Raw genomic sequence first — 25,350 nt, forward strand, 5'->3', positions numbered from 1 at the left:
AAGGAAAGGAAAGGAAAGGAAAGGAAAGGAAAGGAAAGGAAAGGAAAGGAAAGGAAAGGAAAGGAAAGGAAAGGAAAGGAAAGGCAAAGCAAGGCTCGGCTCTGAGTCAGCCTAAATCCACCTGTGGGAGTGTGCCTAGAGGGTGGTTGGGAGGCATCAGCAAGGCTTCTGTTGTAACAGCTTCCAACCCGTGTACATCAGGGCTTCATTTGTGTACATTAACTGAAGGTGGGGTAAAAAAAACACCCAACCAAGCAAACCTCTCTGCCAGGGAACATGAGAGAAGTGAGGTCAGCATGAGCAGAAAGCAGGCAGTGTGTGAAGCAGGGGAGTGCGACGTGCTGGAGCTGGGGACATCCCCTGCGAAAGGCAGGCAGGGAAGGACAGAAGGGTGAATTATTCATATCCCTGATCCAAAAAGGCATTACTATCTTCTGATTGCTGCTGCTTCTTCTTCTCACCACTACTTGTCAGTTGCATTGCCTCAGGGGAGGCCCCTGGCACTGCTTCTCATTTTTGTTCCCATGAATGTCTCTCTGGCAGCTTGTGGGGAGCGTTTCTTGCACACCCTCGCTGAGCTCCTTGCAGTGCTTCTCCACGAAGGTGTCAGATAGTCATGGGTTTTCTTTAGGTTGCCAGCATCACCTGCACTGACTCATCCATCAGGGAACAGAGGATGAGCTTTGGATTCACTGATGGTTTGTGGTTTTCCTTCTTGTGCAGTCACAGAATCACAGCGTTGCAGGGTTGGAAGGGACCTTGTATGAGGGCTTGCAATGATGGGGTAAGGGCTAATGGGTTTGAAGTGGCAGAGGGGAGGTTGAAAGTGGATGTTAGGGAAGGGTTCTTTGCAGTGAGGGTGATGAGACACTGGCACAGGTGGAGGGTAGCTGACCTTTGAAGCCTCATCTTTGGAGTCAGGACTCCAGGTGTCTGCCCAAGAGAGGAGGGTTGGAAACAAATGATCTCTGTGGTCCCTTCCAACCCTGATGTGTCCAGTTCTGGGCTCCTCCACTGCAGAGAGATGCTGTTGAGGTACTGGAAGGTGTTTGGAGAAGGGCAGCAAGGCTGGGGAGGGGCCTGGAGAACAGCCCTGTGAGGAGAGGCTGAGGGAGCTGGGGGGGTGCAGCCTGCAGCAGAGGAGGCTCAGGGCAGAGCTCATTGCTGTCTGCAGCTGCCTGCAGGGAGGCTGTAGCCAGGTGGGGTTGGGCTCTGCTGCCAGGCAGCCAGCACCAGAAGAAGGGGACAGAGCCTCAAGCTGTGCCAGGGCAGGTCTAGGCTGGATGTTGTTAGGAAGTTCCTGCCAGAGAGAGTGATTGGCATTGGAATGGGCTGCCCAGGGAGGTGGTGGAGTCCCTGGAGGTGTTCAAGGAAAGCCTGGATGAGGCACTTAGTGCCATGGTCTGGTTGCTTGGCCAGGGCTGGGTGCTAGGTTGGGCTGGCTGAGCTTGGAGCTCTCTTCCAACCTGCTGGATTCTCTGATTCTATGATCTTTGTGTAAGTGTCTGTGTTGAATGCTGCTTCCCCTTCCCATGCACTCTTGTGCCTCTCAAAAACACAGAAGGAAAGCAAATGCTGTTATTGTTAAGTTTAATTGTCTCTTAAAGAGCTTTGATGCAATTCCAGCCTCTCCAGCTCACCCAGATTCCACTCCACTCCTTTTGCAAACCCAGCAGTGGACAACACTCATTTTTAAAGGCCAGGAATGCTTTTCCTTCCCAGTTGGCTGCAAGCAAACAATGCTTTGCTGACCTTGGGAAATCTACCATCCAAGGAAATCTTCAAGTCTCTGTTGAAGAGGAATCAAAAGAAAAGAAGAGGCAAGATAAGGCTGGAATGTAACCATAGCACTAGATAAAGGATGCAGTGACTCAGAGAGCACTGCTAGCAAAGCACAAACATCCCTGTGTAGATATGGGAGTGCTGAACTTCATTTGTTGTATCTTAGCTGCTCCAATCCCCAAATATACTTCCTTTTCCCCAAGATAAGAACTTTGCTTTCCTCTCTTACTCTGCCCAGTGCTGCTTGTCCATAGCCTGTGCCTCTGTGGTTATTCACGACAAGGGAAAACAATTAGGATGTGATAGAATCAAATTGTGTAGCTTAGTGCAATTTGGAGGCTAATTGTGGCACTGTGCAGAGCAAAAGCCAAGTTGCTTTATGCCCTTATGGCTGCAAGTTCATTTTCACACACACACAACACCTTCAGGCAGAAGCTGAGGTGCAGGTTGCAGTAGCCCCCAGGTGTCAGTCTCAGATTTGACAATCCTGTGGAGTGGCTGTGGCCAGCAGGTGGACAAGGGAGGTTCTTCTGCTCCTGTACTCAGCACTGCTCAGGCCACCCCTGGAGTGCTCTGTCCAGTTCTGGGCTCCTGAATTGCAGGGAGATGCTGAGGTGCTGGAAGGTGTTTGGAGAAGGGCAGCAAGGCTGGGGAGGGGCCTGGAGCACAGCCCTGTGAGGAGAGGCTGAGGGAGCTGGGGGTGTGCAGGAGCCTGCAGCAGAGGAGGCTCAGGGCAGAGCTGATTGCTGCCTGCAGCTGCCTGCAGGGAGGCTGTAGCCAGGTGGGGTTGGGCAATAGAACAAGGGAACAGAGCCTCAATCTGTGCCAGGGGAGGTCTAGGCTGGATGTCAGGAGGAAGTTCTGGATGAGCTTGGAGGTCTAACATCCAGCCTAGACCTCCTCCAGCACACCTTGAGACTGTGTCCTCTTGTTCTGTTGCTACACCTACCCCTATACCCAGCACAGAAATATCCCCCCTGAGTGACATTAGTGAGAATGGAACTGTGCAGTTAAGTTAGAGGCAGGGTGGGAATCACATTAACCAGGTTGGAAGAGAGCTCCAAGCTCAGACAGCCCAACCTAGCACCCAGCCCTGGCCAACCAACCAGACCATGGCACTAAGTGCCCCAGCCAGGCTTTTCTTGAGCATCTCCAGGCACAGCAACTCTACACCTCCCTGGGCAGCCCATTCCAATGCCAATCACTCTCTCTGTGAAGAACTTCGATACTAAAGCAGCCTCCAACCCCTCATCCTAGGGCAATCTGTGCCTGGGCAGCTAAGTGGGTATTTAGCCTTTGCTGAGCTCCCTGCTGGCAGGCAGCCAGCAGAGTGTGTACATTGAAATTAGACTAGATTGGGAGGCAGGACTTTGTTCCAGATTGATCTGGATGACGATGGCAACTCTGAGGGCAGCTCCACTTTTGCTTGCCTTTTTCATTTTAATCTTTATTTTTGTTTAAGGTTCATTGTATGCTTCTGGAAAAAAAAAGGGGGATGGGAGGGAGAAAGGTTTAGGAAAATAACAGGAAGGAAATCTAAGACCAGGATGTATGCTTTGGTCTTGTTATTGTTATTAGCAATATTTGATTCCCTTGCAGCAGTGTTTTGTTATCAACCAGAGGAGAGCTGGAGCTGGCTCATGCTACATGCAGAAATACTTGGAGCAGGAGTGATGGAAATGCTCCTTCTGGGCATCTGTTTATTGCTACTCAAGATCATTCATTGCACTTCAAGGTTATCCAGTTCTGGGCTCTTCAATTCAAGAGAGATGTTGAGGTGCTGGAAGGTGTTGAGAGAAGGGCAGCAAGGCTGGGGAGGGGCCTGGAACCTAAATCCTATGAGGAGAGGCTGAGGGAGCTGGGGGGGTGCAGCCTGGAGAAGGGGAGGCTCAGGGAGGACCTCATTGCTGTCTACAACTACCTGAAGGGAGGCTGTAGCCAGGTGGGGTTGGGCTCTTCTCTCAGGCAACCAGCAGTAGAACCAGGGGACACAGTCTCAAGTTCTGCTGGGGCAGGTCTAGGATGGATGTAAGGAGGAAGTTGTTGTCAGAGAGAGTGATTGGCATTGGAATGGGCTGCTCAGGGAGGTGGTGCAGTGCCCATGGCTGGAGGTGTTGCAGCCAAGCCTGGCTGGGGCACTTAGTGCCATGGTCTGGTTGGTTGGGCAGGGCTGGGTGCTAGGTTGGGCTGGGGGAGCTTGGAGCTCTGCTAGACTGCTGGGTTCTGTGATTCCATTCGGTCAAAATTCGGCTTGATGTGGCCTTTGGAAACAAGACTTTTGTATTAGAATCATAGAATCACAGGATCACAGAATTATACAATCACAGAATCACAGGATCATAGAATCATAGAATCATAGAATCACAGAGTCATATAATCACAGAGTCACAGAGTCACAGAGTCACAGAATCACAGAGTCATAGAATCACAGAGTCACAGAATCACAGAATCACAGAGTCACAGAATCACAGAGTCACAGATTCACAGAGTCACAGAATCACAGAGTCACAGAATCAGTCAGGGTTGGAAGGGACCACAAGGATCAGCCAGCTCCATCCCCCCTGTCCCAGTGTCTCCCCACCCTCACTGCAATGAATTTTTTCCTAACCTCCAGTCTCAATCTCCCCTCTCCTAGCTTCAATCCATTCCCTCTCATCCTATTGCTACAAGACCTTTTGAAATATCCCTTCCCAGATTTCTTGTAGTCCTCTTTCAGGTAGATGGGGGGCAGCTGGGCTCGGTTTTGGACACTGGAATGGGCTGCCCGGGGAGGTGGTGGAGTCGCCATCCCTGGAGCTGTTCAAGGCAGGATTGGACGTGGCACTTGGTGCCATGGTCTAGCCTTGAGCTCTGTGGTAAAGGGTTGGACTTGATGATCTGTGAGGTCTCTTCCAACCTTGGTGATACTGTGGTTTTCCCTCCAGCATTCAATATCTGCTGCATACAGCAGGAGATTTTATTCAGGGTATCTGCTGTTTATTAATACATTTTTTTTGGGGTGGGGTGGGGTGGATTCGGAGCTCTTCTGCAAGAAATGATTTGTGAAATGCTCAGTTAGAGCAATAAAGCTGTCAAGCCTCAGCATTCATTTCATTAGCCTGTCAGAAGCACTGATCAGTTCTCACACTTGCCAGGCACACAGTTCACCAAGCAGCTGAGTGTTCCGGGAGTAACTGCTCCAAAACAGGATCCAATACAGTGGGGGGAGGGGGAAAAACTGTAACTCCTGAGATGACAAACTCCTAAATTACTCCAGCAGGAACTGACCTTGTGGCACTTCTCTTTTTTTCCCCTGCCTTATGAGTCAGTGCAGAAGAGGAGATAAAATTAACTGGAGCCGTTCTGATCTCACCATGTGCCGGAGCTCCGTGGCTGTGGTCCTTAACGTCATCCCCAAGCTGCTGTCTTTATGCTGTCTGCACAACTGCTGACTCAGCTCCACTCTGGGAGAGGATGGCTGCAGCTCTGGGTGTGGGATACATAGGTCTACACCTTGGGTCTCACCACCAAAGAGCATAGCTGAGACATTCACCCAAGGACAGTTGACTTGCTAGAGGGCAGGGATCCATCCAGAGGGAGCTGGGCAGGCTGCAGAGCTGTGCCCAGGCCAACCTCATGGCATTCAACAAAGCCAAGTGGAAGGTCCTGCACCTGAGTGGGTGCAATCCCAAGCACAGCTCCAGGCTGGGTGAGGAATGTCTGAAAGCAGCCCTGAGGAACAGGCCCTGGGGGTCTGGGCTGATGCAAAGCTCCACAGGAGCCTGCAGGGTGAGTGCAGCCCAGACACAACCCTGTGCTGGGCTGCAGCCAGAGCAGTGTGGGCACAGGGCAAGGGAGGGGATTCTGCCCCTTGGCTCTGCTCTCCTCACACCCCACCTGCAGTCCTGGGGGCAGCTCTGGAGCCCTCAGCACAAGCAGGACATGGAAGTGTTGGAGGCAGTGCAGAGGAGGCCACCAAGATGCTGAGAGGGTTGCAGCAGCTCTGCCCTGAGCACAGGCTGAGAGAGTTGGGGCTGTGCAGCCTGGAGAGGAGAAGGCTTCCAGGAGAGCTTGGAGTGGCCTTGCAGGATCTGCAGGGAGCTGCAGGAGGTCTGGGGAGGGACTATTGACAAGGTCTGGTAATGAGAGGAGGAGGAGGAGGAATGGGTTTGAAGTGTCAGAGGGGAGATTGAAAATGGATGTTAAGAAGTTCTTTTGAGTGAGGGTGGTGAGACACTGGCACAGGTCACCCAGGGAGGTTGTGAGTCCACAACCTCCCTGCAGATGTTCAGAACCAGGTTGGATGAGGCCTTGAGCGACCTGTTCTAGTGGGACGTGTCCAACCCCCCTGCCATGCCCAGGGACACCTCACACCAGAGCAGGCTGCACACAGTCTCAGCCAGCCTGGCCTCAAACACCTCCAGCTTGGTTCCATTCCCCCCACTCCTATCATTTCCTGACAGCCTCAAAAGTCCCTCCCCAGCTTTCTTGTAGCCCCCTTCAGACACTGCAAGGCTACAATAAGGTCACCTGGGAGCCTTCTCCTCTGCAGCCTGCACAGCCCCAACTGCCTCAGTCTCTCTTCACAGCAGAGCAGCTGCAGCCCTCTGGAGACTGAGGGGAAAAGCAAAGCTGAGGAAATCTCCTGCCCTCTTTAAACCAGCACCACTGCTGTGCAGTGCCAGTGCAAGCAGCCACTTCCCTGCCCCTTGTCCATCATCAGGGAGCACTGCAAAATTCCTCAGCTGAAAGAATTGGGTCCTTCACTTCCTCCTTCTCCAGAGCACCACAGCAGAGAGCTTTCATGTTGAAAGCCATGCAAAGCATCCTCAAAACCTTTGGAACAACGAAGCCAGGACCTGAGCAGTTGAAAGGAAATCGCTTCCTCAGACCTGGAATGGTCTTCAGCAGGGGCAGCTGCTGCTGGGCGCAGCCAGGCTTCCCGTCCTGCTTGCAGCACACAAAGGCTCCCTGCCTTTGATCTGGCTCCCCTTTGCAGCTGCTCAGCGGCACATCTAGGAGCTCCAGAAGGATGCGATGCAGCTCTGAGCTGTATTAGTGCCCGGCCTGACTTGTCCCAGATTCCAGAAAAGAGCTGGCTAGTCTGAGAGCAGCAGTGCAGCAGAGCACAGCATTCCCTTCCCCTGCCCTTCATGTGTGGATGCTAAACCCATCAGTCTCGGCGGAGCTCTGACTCAGCTGAGCTCCTCACAGGAGGAATTTCTCATCCACAGCCCAGAGAGAAGCAGAAAATGGTGCTGAGCAAAGAGCAGGGCCTCTGCTTGATGCACACAAAGAGAGAGCAGTGCACCAAGCAGATGCTTCAGAAGGATTCCTGCCGAGTCAGGGAGGGCAGAATGCAACTGACAGGCAGCTGAGCTGCTCGAAGCTTTGCAGGGTTACAGTGAGGGCATTTCAAACACACATTTGCAGCTATGGAGCTAACAGCATGGTGCTGAGCTCCAGTTAGGCTGCTACAACACCTCCCTCCCATAGATACACACTGTGCTGCACACTGCAGATCATAGAATCCAGCAGGTTGGCAGAGAGCTCCAAGCTCAGCCAGCCCAGCCTAGCACCCAGCCCTGCCCAACCAACCAGACCATGGCACTAAGTGCCCCAGCCAGGCTTGGCTGCAACACCTCCAGCCAGGGGCACTCCACCACCTCCCTGGGCAGCCCATTCCAATGCCAATCACTCTCTCTGACAACAACTTCCTAACAACAGCCAGCCTAGACCTGCCCTGGCACAGCTTCAGGCTGTGTCCACTTCTTCTGTTGCTGGGTGCCTGGCAGCAGAGCCCAACCCCACCTGGCTACAGCCTCCCTGCAGGCAGCTGCAGGCAGCAATGAGCTCTGCCCTGAGCCTCCTCTGCTGCAGGCTGCACCCCCCCAGCTCCCTCAGCCTCTCCTCACAGGGCTGTGCTCCAGGCCCCTCCCCAGCCTTGCTGCCCTTCTCCAAACACCTTCCAGCACCTCAGCATCTCTCTGCAGTGGAGGAGCCCAGAACTGGACACAGCTCTCCAGGGGTGGCCTGAGCAGTGCTGAGCACAGGGGCACAAGAACCTCCCTTGTCCTGCTGCCCACACTGCTCCTGAGCCAGCCCAGGATGCCATTGGCTCTGCTGCCCACCTGGGCACACTGCTGCCTCCACTTCAGCCTACTATCTACCAGCACCCCCAGATGGAGCCCCTTTTCTTCTCCTTCCATGACCCCAGGCCTTATTGGCTTGTTGTATAGCACCATGGAGAGAGAACAGGAGAGATAAAAAGGCTTTGAGTAGCAAAATCTTCTCTCATCAACCCCTGAGCTCTCCTCACAGCCAAATAGCTGAATGGCATAGACACATTCTTGGTAATCACAGAAGGATTTAGCTGGGAAAGGACCTTTAAAGATCATCTAAACCAACTCCACTACCATAATCAGGGATGTATTCAACTAGATCACACTGCTAAGCACCTCACTTACCCAACCTGACGTTGGGATGGATGCTTCCAAAAGCTTGTAGTGCCAGGACAGGGAGCAATGGCTTCAAACTAGAGAAGAGCAGTTGTAGACTGGATGTTAGGAACAAGAACTGTGAGAGTGGGGGAACACTGCAGCAGGTTGCTCAGGGAGGTGTTAGAGGCCCCATTCCTGGAGATATTCAAGGTAGGCAACCTGATCTAGTGGAGGATGTCCCTGCTGACTGCAGTGGGGTCGGACTGGATGACCTTTGGAGACCATTCTATGATTCCATGAAGCTTTCCTGTGGAGAAATCACATTGACCCAATCCTTTCCTTATTATATTTAATCCTAGATCATTTTGATAGCTTCTTTACTTCTTATTCTCCCTCCCCCCACTGCTTCTGCTGGCTTCTCTCAAGTAATAACCCCAGCATCCTTTGATGCAAGGTTACACAATGGCAGGAGACAGAAAAGCTGAAGTGCTATGTGAAGATGTATATTAGCTTTGCATTGTAAAGTTTCCTCCCTTTGAAGTACTAAGGAAACTCCAATTTCCTTTCTCCTGCTCACAGTCAAACACATCTCCTGTCATAATTCACTTCCCAGGGCTCACCAATCATAGAGTGGTTTGGGTTGGAAGGGACCTCAAAGCTCAGCCAGTTCCAAACCCCCTGCCACAGGCAGGGACACCTCCCACTTGAACAGGTCACTCAAGGTTTCATCCAACCTGGTCCTGAACATCTTCAGGGAGGTTGTGGAGCACAGAAGCACCCAATGTGATCTTTGATCACATTGGGTGCTTCTGTGCTCCACAACCTCCCTGGGAAACCTGTGCCAGTGTCTCACCACCCTCGACCTGTGCCAGTGTCTCACCACCCTCACTGCAAAAAACCCTTTCCTCACATCCACTTTCAATCTCCCCTCTGACACTTCAAACCCATTCCTCCTCCTCCTCCTGTCATTCCAGGACCTTGTCAATAGTCCCTCCCCAGCCCTCCTGCAGCCCCCTTCACATCCTGCAAGGCCACTCCAAGCTCTCCTGGAAGCCTTCTCCTCTCCAGGCTGCACAGCCCCAACTCTCTCAGCCTGTGCTCAGAGCAGAGCTGCTGCAGCCCTCTCAGCTTCTTGGTGGCCTCCTCTGCACTGCCTCCAACATTTCCATGTCCTGCTTGTGCTGGGGGCTCCAGAGCTGCCCCCGGGACTGCAGGTGGGGTGTGAGGAGAGAGGAGCCAAAGGGCAGAATCCCCTCCCTTGCCCTGCTGCCCACAGCACTTTTCATCTGCACACAGTTCCTTTAAAAATAAGTAAGGAAATAAATCTGTATTCTTCCAGCCAGATGCTGTAGAGTCCTACCAAGAATGGCATCTAACATCTCACTAAATGTGATCATGATCAGAGAACAGGAGAATCACAGAATTCCAGGTTGGAAGGGACCCCAAAGGTCATCAACCAGCAACAGAACAAGTGGACACAGTCTCAAGTTGTGCCAGGGCAGGTCTAGGCTGGATGTGAGGAGGAAGTTATTGTCAGAGAGAGTGATTGGCATTGGAATGGGCTGCCCAGGGAGGTGGTGGAGTGACTGTGGCTGGAGGTGTTGAAGCCAAGCCTGGCTGGGGCACTTAGTGCCATGGTCTGGTTGGTTGGGCAGGGCTGGGTGCTAGGTTGGGCTGGCTGAGCTTGGAGCTCTCTGCCAACCTGATTGATACTCTGATTCTGTGACTCTGACTGTGATTCTGTGACTCTCTGACTCTGTGACTGTGATTCTGTGACTGTGATTCTGTGACTATGACTGTGATTCTGTGACTCTCTGACTCTGTGACTGTGATTCTGTGACTGTGATTCTGTGACTATGACTCTGTGATTCAATTCTGTGATTCTGTGATTCTATGACTCCATGATTCTATGACTCTGTGATTCTGTGACTCTGTGACTCTGTGACTGTGATTCTGTGACTGTGACTCTGTGACTATGACTCTGTGATTCGATTCTGTGACTCTGTGACTCTTTGATTCCATTACTGTGATTCTGTGACCCTGTGATTCTATGACTCCATGATTCTAAACTCTGTGATTCTGTGACTCTCTGATTCTGTAAGTCTGTGATTCCATAATGCTGTGCTTCCCTGACTCTGTGCTTCCATAGGTCATGCAGGTGTCTGAGGCTGCAGAGGGCTCCAGCAGTGATGGCTCAGCCATCTGCTGGCTGCAGCTCGCGGAGGAGGAGGAGGCAAGCAGAGAGCAGTAAATTAGAGCCGCAGCTCAGAGCTGTGCCATCATCACTTACAAGCACTTATAAATTGTTTATCCTCCCCCCCATGCTGTAGCTATAGGCTTTCATGTTCCTACATCTGCTAAAGATGACTGCTCTGCTTACTTACCTATCTCAGGCAGAGGCAGGGAGGCTCAGTTACAGCTTACATCACATGCTACGGGGGCAGGCAGCAGCTTTCTGCTGAGCACAGTCATCTGCCTCCAGTCTGATTGATTTCCTTTTGCCTGCATTGGATCATGGGCTGAGAGTAACAGTCTGATGAGAAGGAATTTTCCCTTCCCCGTGGATATGAGCTGGTATTAAAAGGCTTTTCATCACAGCACCCTCCTTCAGTTTGCCACAAGCTGTCTCTTTCCAGCAGCAGCTATGGAGACCAGGAGCATATGAATCACAGAAACAGATACATGGGGAGAAAATATCTTCTAGCCCAGCTGAAGTCAGCCTCTTAGTATAGAAGCAGAGAGTCTGGTTAGAAAAGACCTCCAAGATCACCCAGTCCAACAATCAACCCAACACCCCCCTGGCCCTCAAACCATGTCCCCTAGTGTCATATCCACATATTTCACAGAATCAGGCAGGGCTGGAAGGGACCACAAGGAGCAGCCAGTGCCAAGCCCCCTGCCATGCCCAGGGACACCCTACCCTAGAGCAGGCTGCACACAGCCTCAGCCAGCCTGGCCTCAAACACCTCCAGCCATGGGGCCTCAACCACCTCCCTGGGCAACCCATTCCAGCCTCTCACCACTCTCCTGCTCAACAACTTCCTCCTCACCTCCAGCCTCACTCTCCCCACCTCCAGCTTTGCTCCATTCCCCCCACTCCTGACACTCCCTCACAGCCTCAAAAGTCCCTCCCCAGCTTTTTTGGAGCCCCCTTCAGATCCTGGAAGGCCACAAGAAGGTCCCCTGGGAGCCTCCTCTGCTCCAGCCTGCACAGCCCCAACTCTTTCAGGCTGTGCTCACAGCAGAGCTGCTGCAGCCTCTCAGCATCCTCCTGGCCCTGCTCTGGACACTCTCCAGCATCTCCACAGCCCTCTTGTCCCAGGGGCTCCAGCACTGGATGCAGCACTCCAGGTGGGGTCTCAGCAGAGCAGAGCAGAGCAGAGCAGAGCAGAGAAGAGCAGAGGGGGAGAATCCCCTCCCTGGCCCTGCTGGCCACACTTCTGCTGCTGCAGCCCAGGCTCTGCTTGGCTTTCTGGGCTGCAAGTGCACACTGCTGGCTCCTGCTGAGCTTCTCCTCCAGCAGCACCCCCAAGTGCCTCTCCTTAGGGCTGCTCTCCAGCCACTCACTGCCCAGCCTGGATTGGTGCTTGGCATTGCCTCCACCCAGATGCGGGATCCTGAACACCTCCAGGGATGGGGACTGCACCACCCCCCTGGACAGCCTCTTCCAATCCCTGGCCACTTTTGCAGCAAAGAAGTTGTTCCTCTTCTCTAACCTAAGCCTCCCCTGGCACAATTTCAGCTCATTTCCTCTAGATGTGTCACCTGGTACTAGGGAGGTAGGGATCTTTGATCACATTCTGTGATTCTGTGCTCCACCACCTCCCTGGGCAGCCTGTGCCAGTGTCTGCAAAGAATGTCTTCCTAGCATCTAGTCTAAGATCTCTGCATCCTCCCTCTCATCCCTCTGCTCTGGCCACTAGGTGATGTTGAGGACTACATGCTCTGAGGTTATCCAGAGGCTTGCTCTGCTCCCAGGCAATACCAACAGGACACCTCCAGTCCTTCAAACTGACTGTGATTGAACTGCCTCGATAAACTCCATTTAATATCTTGCCAAGCTGACATACAGCTTCAAATTCAGTCTGTGAAGCCTCATCTTTTTCAGAGCAGAAGCTCTTCAAGCCACAGAGGAAAAGCTGAAAGGCTCCTGGAGAGTCACAGGGAGCATTAACCTCTGGGAATCTGCCGTAATCCATCAGAGAACCTGAGGCAGAGCAGTCCCACAAGGAGCATGAGGGATTAGCAGAAGGAAAAAGCCTTTTAATAGCCTGAGGTAGAAACACAATTATAAGGGAAATGAATCATTTTTACCCAGCAAATTTCAAGCCAAGCAGCAGTAGGATGTTAATGATCTTTTCCCTTTATGATGGAGGAGAATCACAGAATCAATCAGGCTGGAAGAGAGCTCCAATCTCAGCCAGCCCAACCCAGCACCCAGCCCTGCCCAACCAACCAGACCATGGCACTAAGTGCCCCAGCCAGCCTTGGCTGCAACACCTCCAGCCATGGGCACTCCACCACCTCCCTGGGCAGCCCATTCCAGTGCCAATCACTCTCTCTGACAACAACTTCCTAACAACATCCAGCCTAGACCTGCCCTGGCACAGCTTCAGGCTGTGTCCCCTTCTTCTGGTGCTGGCTGCCTGGCAGCAGAGCCCAACCCCACCTGGCTACAGCCTCCCTGCAGGCAGCTGCAGGCAGCAATGAGCTCTGCCCTGAGCCTCCTCTGCTGCAGGCTCCTGCACACCCCCAGCTCCCTCAGCCTCTCCTCACAGGGCTGTGCTCCAGGCCTCTCCCGAGCCTTGCTGCCCTTCTCCAAACACCTTCCAGCACCTCAACATCTCTCTGCAATGGAGGAGCCCAGAACTGGACACAGCACAGAGGCACAAGAACCTCCCTTGTGCTGCTGCCCACACTGCTGCTGAGCCAGCCCTGGGTGCCACTGGCTCCTGTGCCAGAAGCCCTCCCTGCAAAGCACACTGCCCCCAGAGCCACTTGCAGCTTATTTTTGTGACAGCTGAAGTGACCTCTGCACCTTTATGTTTCCCTCTTTCCCTTCTGCGTGGAGCTGTGGAGAAGGCTGCAGGTGGAGGAATGTTCATCCCTCGGTGGAGCTAAACCTTTTGCTTGCTGTGTTCGCATGAATAACTCATGGGCCCCTGGCATGGGCGGCAGTGGTGGTGACACAGCTGACATGACAGCACTATAGAGTGAATCCTGATCTGCCCTGCCAGGAGGAGGGGATGGGATGCAGCCTGGGCTCACGTTTCCCCGGGTTGGGCTCTTCAACTATTGATGAGATGAAGAGAAATTTCCACTCCCGCGGCTGGCACAGCTGCCCTCAGCCTGGCAACTGCACCTGCAGAGCTGCCCTGGGCACAGCAGGCTCTGGGGGGCACAGCAGGCTCTGGGGGGCACAGCAGGCTTGAGAGGCACAGCAGGCTCTGGGGGGCACAGCCTAGCAGAGAGGCTGCTGCCAACAGCCCTGCCAGCCCTCTCCATGTTGTTTCTGTCCTCTTGGCAAGAGTCACAGAATCATAAACAACATCCAGGCTGGCAAAGCCCCTCAGGAGCACCGCATCCAAGCTAGAACCCTGCTCTACAAGACTCACCTTAAACCATCTTTGATCACATTGGGTGCTTCTGTGCTCCACAACCTCCCTGGGCAACCTGTGCCAGTGTCTCACCACCCTCCCTGCAAACAACTTCATCCTCACATCCACTTCCAATCTCCCCTCTGCCACTTCAAACCCATTCCTCCTCCTCCTCTCATTCCCAGACCTTGTCAATAGTCCCTCCCCAGCCCTCCTGCAGCTCCCTTCACATCCTGCAAGGCCACTCCAAGCTCTCCTGGAAGCCTTCTCTTCTCCAGGCTGCACAGCCCCAACTCTCTCAGCCTGTGCTCAGAGCAGAGCTGCTGCAGCCCTCTCAGCATCTTGGTGGCCTCCTCTGCACTGCCTCCAACACTTCCATGTCCTGCCTGTGCTGGGGGCTCCAGAACTGCCCCCAGGACTGCAGGTGGGGTCTTAGAAGGCTTTTCCAACCTCCAGAGTTCTATGAGTCTATGTTTCTATGACTACTCTTTATAACAATATTGAGTCTAATCCTAGTTAGGAACAAAGTCCCAGAGTCCTGATGGCTCCAGGCACACAAAAGCTGAGGGCAGAGTCAAGCTGTTGCAGCCAAGTCGCAGGCAGCATTCGACAAAGACATGGAGCAGACAAAGAGGGGGAGGCAGCAAGAGGAACATGAGCCAGCACAGACTCATCATGCATCCTGCTGCCAAGCTAAGCAAATAAATACAATGTCCCAAATGCACTCAGGTTGCATTTAGAAGGTGTTCCTTCCCAAGCTGCTCTGGGCAGGAGCAGTGTGGGCAGCAGGGCGAGGGCAGTGATCCTCCCCCTCTGCTCCACACTGCTGAGACTCCACCTGGAATCCTGTGTACAGTGCTGGAGCCCCTGGGACAAGAGGGCTGTGGAGATGCTGGAGAGTGTCCAGAGCAGGGCCAGGAGGATGCTGAGAGGCTGCAGCACCTCTGCTGTGAGCACAGCCTGAAAGAGTTGGGGCTGTGCAGGCTGGAGCAGAGGAGGCTCCCAGGGGACCTTCTTGTGGCCTGCCAGGATCTGAAGGGGGCTACAAAAAACCTGGGGAGGGACTTTTGAGGCTGTCAGGGAGTGATAGGACTGAGGGAAATGGAGCAAGGCTGGAGGTGGGGAGAGTCAGTCTGGGTGTTAGGAAGAAGTTGTTGAGCAGGAGGGTGGTGAGAGCCTGGCAGGGGTTGCCCAGGGAGGTGGTGGAAGCCTGATCCCTGGAGGTGCTTGAGGCCAGGCTGGATGAGGCTGTGTGCAGCCTGCTCTAGTGTGAGGTGTCCCTGGGCATGGCAGGGGGGCTGGAACTGGCTCTCCTTGTGGTCCCTTCCAACCCTGAGTGCTTCTTTGATCACATTGGGTGCTTCTGTGCTCCACCACCTCCCTGGGAAACCTCTGCCAGTGTCTCATCACCCTCACTGCAAACAACCCTTTCTTAACATCCACTTTCAATCTCTCCTCTGCCACTTCAAATCCATTCCTCCTCCTCCTCTCATTACCAGACCTTGTCAATAGTCCCTCCCCAGACCTCCTGTAAGTCCCCTGCAGATCCTGCAAGGCCACTCCAAGCTCTCCTGGAAGCCTTCTCCTCTCCAGGCTGCACAGCCCCAACTCTCTCAGCCTGTGCTCAGAGTAGAGCTGCTGCAGCCCTCTCAGCATCTTGGTGGCCCCCCCTGCACTGGCTCTGGCAGTCCTCCTTTTGTACTTCAGTACACTCTGATGGCAATCTCCAGGCTGTTTCTTCCACCCTCCTCTGCCTCCTTTCCTTTTCCCATTCCTCCTCTCCAACTTGGTAGCTTGCTGGTGGAGCTGTTCAAGCTGTCTGCTGGAGCTCTGGCTGCTCTCTTTGGAACCAAAACTCACTCTGCTGTCATCCACCTGGCTTGGCCACCCACCCACGTAGGGAAGCTGGAAGCTGTGCATCTCCTTTCAGCCTGCTAATGCTATTAACTCTGCTTCCTTCAGCAGCCTGGCCAAAATGTGAGGGCAGGCTTTCTGCACATGGCAGGCCTATGGCACATTCTGCTGCATTTCCCAAATGGATATATCAGTGTCTGCATCCTGGGGGTAAAGCTTTAGTGCATGACTGAAACCCCTCTGGCTTTTATCTTTGCTCCCCTAAGCCTTGCTGTGACTCTTGAGTGCTGTGTCCAGTTCTGGGCTACTCCATTCTAGAGAGACATTGAGGTGCTGAAATGTGCCCCACACAGTTCAGTGGAGCTCTTCATGGGTGATCTCCAAAACACAGGCATGGGCAGGCCACCCCTGCAGTGCTGTGTCCAGTTCTGAGCACCTCCAACTAGATCAGTCTACAGTGGGTCTTATTTTCAGTGTCCCCAGGGATGTGGCCTCAACTCCATCCCTGGGTACCTGTTCCAGTCTTTCACCACCCTCATTGTGCAGAACTTCCTCAGCACTGCTCAGGCCACCCCTGCAGTGCTGTGTCCAGGTCTGGGCTCCTCCATTGCAGAGAGATGCTGAGGTGCTGGAAGGTGTTTGGAGAAGGGCAGCAAGGCTGGGGAGGGGCCTGGAGCACAGCCCTGTGAGGAGAGGCTGAGGGAGCTGGGGGGGTGCAGCCTGCAGCAGAGGAGGCTCAGGGCAGAGCTCATTGCTGTCTACAACTACCTGAAGGGAGGTTGCAAGCAGTTGGGGTTGGGCTCTGCTGCCAGGCAGCCAGCAGTAGAAGAAAGGGACACAGCCTGAAGCTGTGCCAGGGCAGGTCTAGGCTGGATGTTGTTAGGAAGTTGTTGTCAGAGAGAGTGATTGGCATTGGAATGGGCTGCCCAGGGAGGTGGTGGAGTACCCCTGGCTGGAGGTGTTGCAGCCAAGCCTGGCTGGGGCACTTAGTGCCATGGTCTGGTTGGTTGGGCAGGGCTGGGTGCTAGGTTGGGCTGGGTGAGCTTGGAGCTCTCTGCCAGCCTGCTGCATTCCATGATTCTTTCCCTGCTCCTTGGTGGTTGGGTTGCCCTCTCTAACCACTAACAGCACTTGCCAAAGCTGGTTGAAGGCTACCCTGGGTTTCTCCACTCTGCAGTGCAGACATCACCATCAAGCACCCAGCTTGCCTTGGGTCTCACACAGCTCTCTACCTGGGCACTGACAATGAGCTACCTACCAAAGGGAGGCAGTTGCTCAATGAGTCAGAGAATGAGACCTCAGAGATCATCCAATTCCAACTCCCTGCCATAGCCAGGGACACTTCTCACCAGCCCAAGTTGCTCCAGGCCTCATCCCACCTGGCTTGGAACACCTCCAGGGTGGAGGCACCCTCCAGCTCCCTATACAACCTGTGCCAGTGTCTCCCCACCCTCCCTGTACAGAATTCCTTCTTAATATCCAGTCTAAATCCACCCTCCTCAAGCTTCAATCCAAATGCTTTAATTGCCCATCAGATTTTAACTCCTTACTACACAAGGGGGAAAAAAAACAGTCTCAAGGTGTCAAGTTTAACCCCCAGCTGGTAGGGAAGCAACACCTTAAGATCTTAGAAAGTTTCACCTTGCAGCCTGATGTTTGCTTCCAGAAGGCTGTGTCATCCCAAAAGGACACAGAAAAACATCTCCTGGAGCCCATTTGCAGTCACAGAAGGTTCCTGCTGCTCAACCCTGGCTTCAAAAGTGGATTTCTAAGAAAGGAAAGGGAAAAAAGAGAGAATATCTGATTGCTGACAGCAGTGTCAGCCACCCTGGACTCTGTGCAAGAGCCCTGCAGAAGTTTGGGTCCCCCCCCCCCCCCCCCCCCCCCCCAGCTCCATGAGGAATGTGTGTCCAAGGGGAGCTAGAATGAGGGTGCAGGCAAGCAGCAAGAAGTCTGCTCTGCTGGTACAATTCTGCTCCTGAGATGTGATGTGGCTCTGCTCCAGCACAGAGCAGCTCAGAATGCTCGAGGCACAGGCTGATAGGGGTTGGAAGGGACCAGCTGGGTCTTGAAATCCTCCAGAGCAGAAAAGCAGACTCTGGATGTGCTGGAGAGTGTCCAGAGCAGGGCCAGGAGGATGCTCAGAGGCTGCAGCAGCTCTGCTGTGAGCACAGCCTGAAAGAGTTGGGGCTGTGCAGGCTGGAGCAGAGGAGGCTCCCAGGGGACCTTCTTGTGGCCTTTCATCATCTGAAGTGGGCTCCAAAAAAAAGCTGGGGAGGGACTTTTGAGGCTGTGAAGGAGTGGCAGGAGTGGGGGGAATGGAGCAGAGGTGGAGGTGGGGAGAGTGAGGCTGGAGGTGAGGAGGAAGTTCCTGAGCAGGAGAGTGGTGAGAGGCTGGAATGGGTTGCCCAGGGAGGTGGTTGAGGCCCCATGGCTGGAGGTGTTTGAGGCCAGGCTGGCTGAGGCTGTGTGCAGCCTGCTCTAGGGTAGGGTGCCCCTGGGCATGGCAGTGGGTTGGAACTGGCTGCTCCTTGTGGTGCCTTCCAACCCTGCCTGATTCTATGATTCCATAACCTGTCTGAGCAGCCTGCTCCAGGGCTCCAGCACCCTCACAGCAAAGTTTTCCCTCGTGCTGAGGTTTCTGTTTCTAGAGAAGACTGAATCATAGAATCATCATAGCATCATAGAGTCAACCAGGTTGGAAGAGACCTCCAAGATCATCCAGCCCAACCTGAGAGAGGATCTGATCAGTGTTTGCAAAGACCTCAAGGGTTGGTGTCAGAAGGGATCAGTCTCTTCTCACTGCTGCCCTGTGATGGGATGAGGAGCAATGGAGTCAAACTGGAAGGTGCTGGAGCAGGCTGTCCAGAATGGTTGTAGAGTCTGAAGACTTTTCAGACCCATCTGGATGCATTGCTGTGTGACCTGTCAGAGGTGATCCTGGACTCCATGATCTCCAGAGATCCCTTCCCACTCCTCTGAGTCTACAGGTCCATGATTCTACCTCCAGAGCCACAAGTGTTGCTCATGACATGGACGAGGAGTAGAATGTGGCTGGGGGAATCATCCTAGAACCACAGAACCAAGCAGGTTGGAAGAGACCTTCGAGCTCACCCAGCCCAACCTAGCTCCCTGCCCTGGCCATGGCACTAAGTGCTTCATCCAGTCTTGTCTTGAACACCTCCAGGGATGGGGACTCCACCATCTCCCTGAGCAGCCCATTCCAATGGTTCCAACCATTCTTTATGGTTGCTCTGCTCTAGGGAGAGATCTGATCAAAGCTGGTGGAACAGAAAATGCTCCCTGGACCAAAGCCATGGCTAAATCATAGAGTCAGTCAGGGTTGGAAGGGACCACAAGGAGCAGCCAGTTCCAACCCCCCTGCCATGCCCAGGGACACCCTACCCTAGATGATCCTGGCCTCAAACACCTCCAGCCATGGGGTCTCAACCACCTCCCTGGGCAACCCCTTCCAGACTTTCACCACTCTCCTGCTCAACAACTTCCTCCTCACCTCCAGGCTGAACCTAGCCACAGAAACACAATAGCTTGGGAATGCTTTCCAAAAGGGTTTAGTTAATTCAAAAGGTAACTAAGACTCCAGTGTCCCTTGGGAGCCAGCACTGTAAATACTGCACTTCAGTCCACCTCCTATGACTGAGACAAGATCTAAGGAGGTCATGAGCAACATAATAGGAAAGATCCTATTTTAAACCTCAGCCACTGGTGGAAATTAAGCTCACTCTTGTTGGGAGCAACGTCCAAAAGTAGGTTAGAGGTTTGTTTGCAGTGAGAGGTCTCCTGTTTGTTTTACCTGATTTCCAGCCCTGCTGCCCTTGCTCTGTGCTGTAGCAGCATGGATCATTCCTTCCTTCTATGGTAGCTTCACCTGAGCACCTTCATTCAGTCCAGAGGAGCTGAAGGTTTGGTGTGGTGGAGCTGCTGCAGGGGAACAGTGAGGAATACAAGAGAGAGACCTGCTGGAGCAGGTCCAAAGCAGAGCCACAGTGATGATCAGAGGGCTGGAGCACCTCTGCTATGAGGACAGACTGAGAACACTGGGGCTGCTCAGCCTGGAGAAGAGAAGGCTCCAGGGAGACCTTAGAGCAGCACTTCAGTATCTGCAGGGAACCTACAGGCAGGCTGGGGAGGGACTGTTTAGAAGGGCTTGGATCCACAGGGTGAGAGGCAATGGCTTGAAACTGGAGCAGGGCAGGGTTAGGTTGGACATCAGGAGGAGGCTCTTAAAAATGAGAGTGGTGAAATACTGGGGTGTGATTGAAGCCTTGTCCCTGGAGATATTCAAGAGCAGACTTGATGTGGCCCTGTGCAGCCTGCTCTAGCTGGAGGTGTCCCTGCTGCCTGCAGGTGAGGTGGCCACGATGCCCTCTGACGGTCCCCTCCAACCCAGTGCAACCTGTGGATCTGTGACTCCAGAGAGCCATAGGAATGGTGCCATGCTGGGAAGGACAAACTTCTATTCCTGGAGCTGTGGGGAGCTGTAAGGAGCAGGGGGGGCTGGAAGAACAACAAGCCTCATGTCCTTGCCTCTGTCATGCCTCACACGCCACAGCACAGCACCAGGCAGGGTCAGCAGGCACACCACTAGAAGGGGATCTTTGGAGGGGCTGTAAAGGGTCATGTGAAGGAGAGCTAAGTCCTATGTTTGCTGACAGCCAGAGCAGACAAGGGGCTACAACAAGCCACATTTCCTCCAAAGAGACTACATCTGGGTGATGCCAATGGCCCAGCAACGAGCCCCAGAGAAGAACACGAGACATTTGAGCTTGCACTGCAGCAACTTTTAACATCTTTATTGGTGACCTTGATTCAGGTATGGAGAGTGTCAGCAGTAAGTTTGCAGTTTGCTCCCTCCCTGGAGCTGTTGCAGGCCAGGTTGGATGAGACCTTGAGTGACCTGTTCTAGTGGGAGGTGTCCCTGCCTATGGCAGGAGGGTTGGAACTGGCTGAGCTTTGAGGTCCCTTCCAACCTAAACCATTCTGTGATTCTGTGACACCAAGTTAGGTGGCAGTGTTGATTTAATGAGGGCAGACAACCTCTTCAGAAGGTCTTAGATAGGCTTAGACCAATGGGCCAGCATGAATGGGATAAGTTTCAACAAGACCAAATGCCAGGTCCTGCACTTGGGTCACAACAACCCCAAGCAACTCTACAGGCTTGGAGCAGTGTGGCTGGAGAGCTGCTGGCAGAACAGCACCTGGAGGTTGTAATGGACAGGAGCTGAATGTGAGCCAGGAGTGTGCCCAGGCAGCTGAGTGTGAGCCAGCAGTGTGCCCAGGCAGCTGAGTGCGAGCCAGCAGCGTGCCCAGGTGGCCAAGAAAGCCAATAGCATCCTGGGTGGGATTAAAAATGCAGTGTCCAGCAGGAGCAGGGAGGGGATTGTGCCCTTGGACCCTGCTCTGGTGAGGCCACAGCTTGAGTGTTGTGTTCAGTTTTGGGCACTGCAGTACAGGAGAGATGTGGAGGTGCTGGAGTGGGTCCAGAGGAGGGCAACAGAGCTGGGGGAGGGCCTGGAGAATAAATCTTAAGTGGAGTGACTGAGGGAGCTGGGGATGGGTAGTATGAGGAAGAGGAGGCTGAAGGGAGACCTCATTGCTGTCTGCAGCTACCTGAAGGGACATTGTGGAGAGGCTGCTGCTGGGCTCTGCTCACAGGGAACTGGAGACAGAACAAGGGAGAATGGCCTCAAGCTGAGGCTGAGAAGCTTTAGATTGGACATTAGGAAGTTTTTTAAGGGAGAGAGTGGTCAGGGAGTGGAATGAGCTGCCCAGGGAGGTGGTGGAGTCCCCCAGCCTGGCTGTGTTTCAGGGTGGTTTGGATGTGGTGCTTTGAGACATGGTTTAAGGTGGATCTTGCAGAGCAGGGTTCTAGATGGGACTTGGTGCTCCTGAGGAGCTTTGCCAAGCTGCCTGGGTCTGTGAACCCAAGAAAGCACTGAACAGCATCCCCCACTTGTGCAGCTGCCTGTGAGGAGCTCTTTGAACGTTTTTGAGTTAGCAAAGTGAATGAGGGGGGAGAGAAACCAACCCGGCTCAAAGCCCTGGCTTTTTGTAGCTGCAGCGTTCAGACCTCTCCAGAGAGCCACTGCCAGCTGAGCTGCAGCCTTTGGAACCTGAAGGGAGGACACGGAGCACTGAGGAGCTGCCTTCGTGGTCCGAGCAAGGGAGGCACAACATCTGCACAGCTAACTGCACATCTGCATTAGCAGCAAGGGGGGCAGGAGCAGCAACAGCCACGCTGGGACCCAGCCCTGGCGCCCCGGGGACTGCAGAGCCCCTGGAAAGGAGGCAGCAAAGCATCAGAGGAGAGGGCACAGCAGCGTTCCCGGGGGGGGATACTCACCGGCTAAGGCAGTGCTGCTCCCAGTGCTGCTCCCAGCTCCAGTCCTGGCGCTGCTGCAGGGTCACAAGGGGGGAGCAAGAAGCAGCTGAACATGCAAGAGCTCAGCCTAAGTCAGCAGCCCAGGCAGCACCCGTGGGGGAGGGGGGGGAAGGTCAGAGCAATCAGCAAGCCTAGCCCTAGCTAGCCGGGGGGCCAACCAGGCCCCCCGGCCTTTGATCCCCTCCACCAGGCACCAGTGTGCACCAGGGACACTCACCTGTGGTGACAGGAGGAGGATCCTCTGCCCAGTTGGGCAAGCTTGGGGCTGCTGCCTGTCCTGGGGCTGCTTAAATAGGGCAGTGGGCAGGGAGGGCAAAGTGGCCACAGCTGGGGTGGGAGGAGGCTGCAACAGAGCCCAGGTGCTGTGGGTTGGGGGAGGAAGGACTAAATGAGGGGTGGGAAAGGGGCAGATGCGATGGGGAGGTGATGCTGAGAGGAGGGAGGTGATGCTGAGAGGAGGGAGGTGGAGAAGGAAAGGATAGAGATGAAAGGGAAGGAGATGGAGAGGAAAAGAGGAAGCTGGGGGAAAAGGAAGAAGATGGAGAGGAGGAAGATGGGAAAGAGGAACATAAAGAGGAAAGGAAGGAGATAAAAAGAAAAGGGGGAAGATTCTGTGACTCTGTGGTCAGATCTAAAGCCAGAGAACTGGACCTGGAGAGCAAAGATAGCTGCATACAAGCCCGTGTGTAAAATACTTTCAACTGGACAGAGCAAGTCCCTGCTACTGGGAGGCAGTGGAAGGAATTCTGTACAGGGAGGATGGGGAGATACTGGCACAGGTTGTATAGGGAGCTGGAGGGTGCCTCCACCCTGGAGGTGTTCCAAGCCAGGTGGGATGAGGCCTGGAGCAACTTGGGCTGGTGGGAGGTGTCCCTGCCTATGGCAGGGAGTTGGAATTGGATGATCTCTGAGGTCTCATTCTCTGACTCACTGAGCAATTGCCTCCCTTCAGTAGGTAGCTCATTGTCAGTGCCCAGGTAGAGAGCTGTGTGAGACCCGAGGCAAGCTGGGTGCTTGATGGTGATGTCTGCACTGATAAGACACTGAAAGGCCAAGGACACTGCACACAACGCTGGGGTGATGGAGAGCCCTACGCAGAGCAAGGTCCCTATCAGCTGCCAGGGCTCAGAAGAGCTCCATTCCCCTCTCCCTTTTGCTCAGCTGTCAGCTTATAGCCAGGAAGGAGCTGAATAAAACCCTGCTTTTTTGAAGTGTCTGTAGCAGGAAAAAGATGCTGAGACCAGAGCTATCCCCCCAGAATAAAAGAACTATCAGTGGGCAGAGAGGCTCAGGAGGTGAAGTTCTATTGCTGAAATGTGGCTTTGCAAGTGTGGGTGAAGCTGAGCTCAGGCCCCTTCCTGAGGGGCTGCTCTGTGGCAATCCCTCCATAAGTGCTCAGCAGCACTGAGGACCTTCGAGTGAGCTGGGAAGGGTTTTCCCAGCACTGGAAGGCAGAGGCTGGTCAAGAGCCTAAAGGAGAAGCAAACTCATGGGGAGGTCAAGTGTGGCAGAGGCAGAATGTGGACTCCCAGAATTTTGCTGTTCACTAAGATTTTGTCCTGCTCAGCAAAAGATCTGTTCCTTTTCTTTTGGTTAATTCCTTCCTTTCTTCCCTCTTTTCCTCTCTCTCCCTTTCTCTTTCTCTCTCTCTCCCTTTCTCTTTCTCTCTCTCTCCCTTTCTCTTTCTCTCTCTCTTCTTGTATTTCTTCCTCCCTTCCTTCCTCCCTTCCTTCCTCCCTTCCTTCCTCCCTTCCTTCCTCCCTTCCTTCCTCCCTTCCTTCCTCCCTTCCTTCCTCCCTTCCTTCCTCCCTTCCTTCCTCCCTTCCTTCCTCCCTTCCTTCCTCCCTTCCTTCCTCCCTTCCTTCCTCCCTTCCTTCCTCCCTTCCTTCCTCCCTTCCTTCCTCCCTTCCTTCCTCCCTCCCTTCCTCCCTCCCTTCCTCCCTCCCTTCCTCCCTCCCTTCCTCCCTCCCTTCCTCCCTCCCTTCCTCCCTCCCTTCCTCCCTCCCTTCCTCCCTCCCTTCCTCCCTCCCTTCCTCCCTCCCTTCCTCCCTCCCTTCCTCCCTCCCTTCCTCCCTCCCTGCCTTCCTTCCTTCCTTCCTCCCTCCCTCCCTCCCTCCCTTCCTCCCTCCCTTCCTCCCTCCCTTCCTCCCTCCCTTCCTCCCTCCCTTCCTCCCTCCCTTCCTCCCTCCCTTCCTCCCTCCCTTCCTCCCTCCCTTCCTCCCTCCCTTCCTCCCTCCCTTCCTCCCTCCCTCCTCCCTCCCTCCCTCCCTCCCTCCCTCCCCTCCCTTCCTCCCTCCCTTCCTCCCTCCCTCCCTCCCTCCCTCCCTCCCTCCCTCCCTCCCTCCCTCCCTCTTTCTTTCTTTCTTTCTTTCTTTCTTTCTTTCTTTCTTTCTTTCTTTCTTTCTTTCTTTCTTTCTTTCTTTCTTTCTTTCTTTCTTTCTTTCTTTCTTTCTTTCTTTCTTTCTTTCTTTCTTTCTTTCTTTCTTTCTTTCTTTCTTTCTTTCTTTCTTTCTTTCTTTCTTTCTTTCTTTCTTTCTTTCTTTCTTTCTTTCTTTCTTTCTTTCTTTCTTTCTTTCTTTCTTTCTTTCTTTCTTTCTTTCTTTCTTTCTTTCTTTCTTTCCTACTCTCCTTCTCTTTTCCTATCTTCCTCTCTTCCTGAAGGGAATGGCACAGCTCTGTTAGGAGCAGAGCCTGAGGGAGCTGGGGCTGTGTGCTGGGAGAGGAGGAGCTGAGAGGGGACCTCAGCAATGGTTCTCAATGTGTGCAGGTGAGTGGCAGGAGCTGCAGCCAGGCTCTGCTGGGTGATGCCAGTGCCAGGAGCTGCAGCCAGGCTCTGCTGGGGGATGCCAGTGCCAGCACAAGGGGCACTGGGGGGGAGCTGAGGCAGAGGAAGTTGCATGGAAACATGAGGAGGAATTTTTCCCTGTGAGGGTGCCAGAGCCCTGGCACAGGCTGCCCAGGGGGGCTGTGGAGTCTCCCTCTCTGCAGATATCCCAACCCCCCCTGGCTGTGTTGCTGTGTGATCTGCTCTGGGTGCTCCTGCTCTGGCAGGGGGCTTGGACTGGCTGAGCTCTGGAGCTCCCTTCCAGCCCCTGGCACTCTGTGACTCTGGGATTCTGTGTTTAGTTGTCTTTCTTCCTAACAAGCAGGATGTTATTGCTCTCATCTTGCAGGTCAGGATGTTGAAGCAGATGGCCTCATGGCTTAGTGGGTCAGGAGAAGTGATGTTTTGCTATGATAATCAAACCACTTCTGCATAACCAGCCACTGACCTTTGCTGTTCTCCTCAGCAACC

At 53.8% G+C, this 25,350-nt stretch overlaps 1 long non-coding RNA gene across 4 annotated transcripts; it reads right to left on the reverse strand.

The window, feature by feature from the left end:
- Positions 1–1,580: 1,580 nt before the first annotated feature.
- Positions 1,581–22,424, reverse strand: LOC135181664 (uncharacterized). Of its 4 annotated transcripts, none has more exons than XR_010304957.1 (5): positions 22,273–22,424; positions 22,017–22,101; positions 19,467–19,594; positions 17,294–17,420; positions 1,581–1,789 (listed from the first exon to the last, which is right to left on the reverse strand). It is a non-coding gene; the product is annotated as an uncharacterized LOC135181664 (long non-coding RNA). The 4 variants fall into 4 exon arrangements; XR_010304959.1 differs by having other exon boundaries at positions 19,467–19,591; positions 22,017–22,122; XR_010304956.1 differs by having other exon boundaries at positions 22,017–22,122.
- Positions 22,425–25,350: the final 2,926 nt, after the last annotated feature.

This window comes from Pogoniulus pusillus, chromosome 15 (genome assembly GCF_015220805.1).
Source record: "Pogoniulus pusillus isolate bPogPus1 chromosome 15, bPogPus1.pri, whole genome shotgun sequence".
In the NCBI taxonomy this organism is placed as follows: Eukaryota; Metazoa; Chordata; class Aves; order Piciformes; family Lybiidae; genus Pogoniulus; species Pogoniulus pusillus.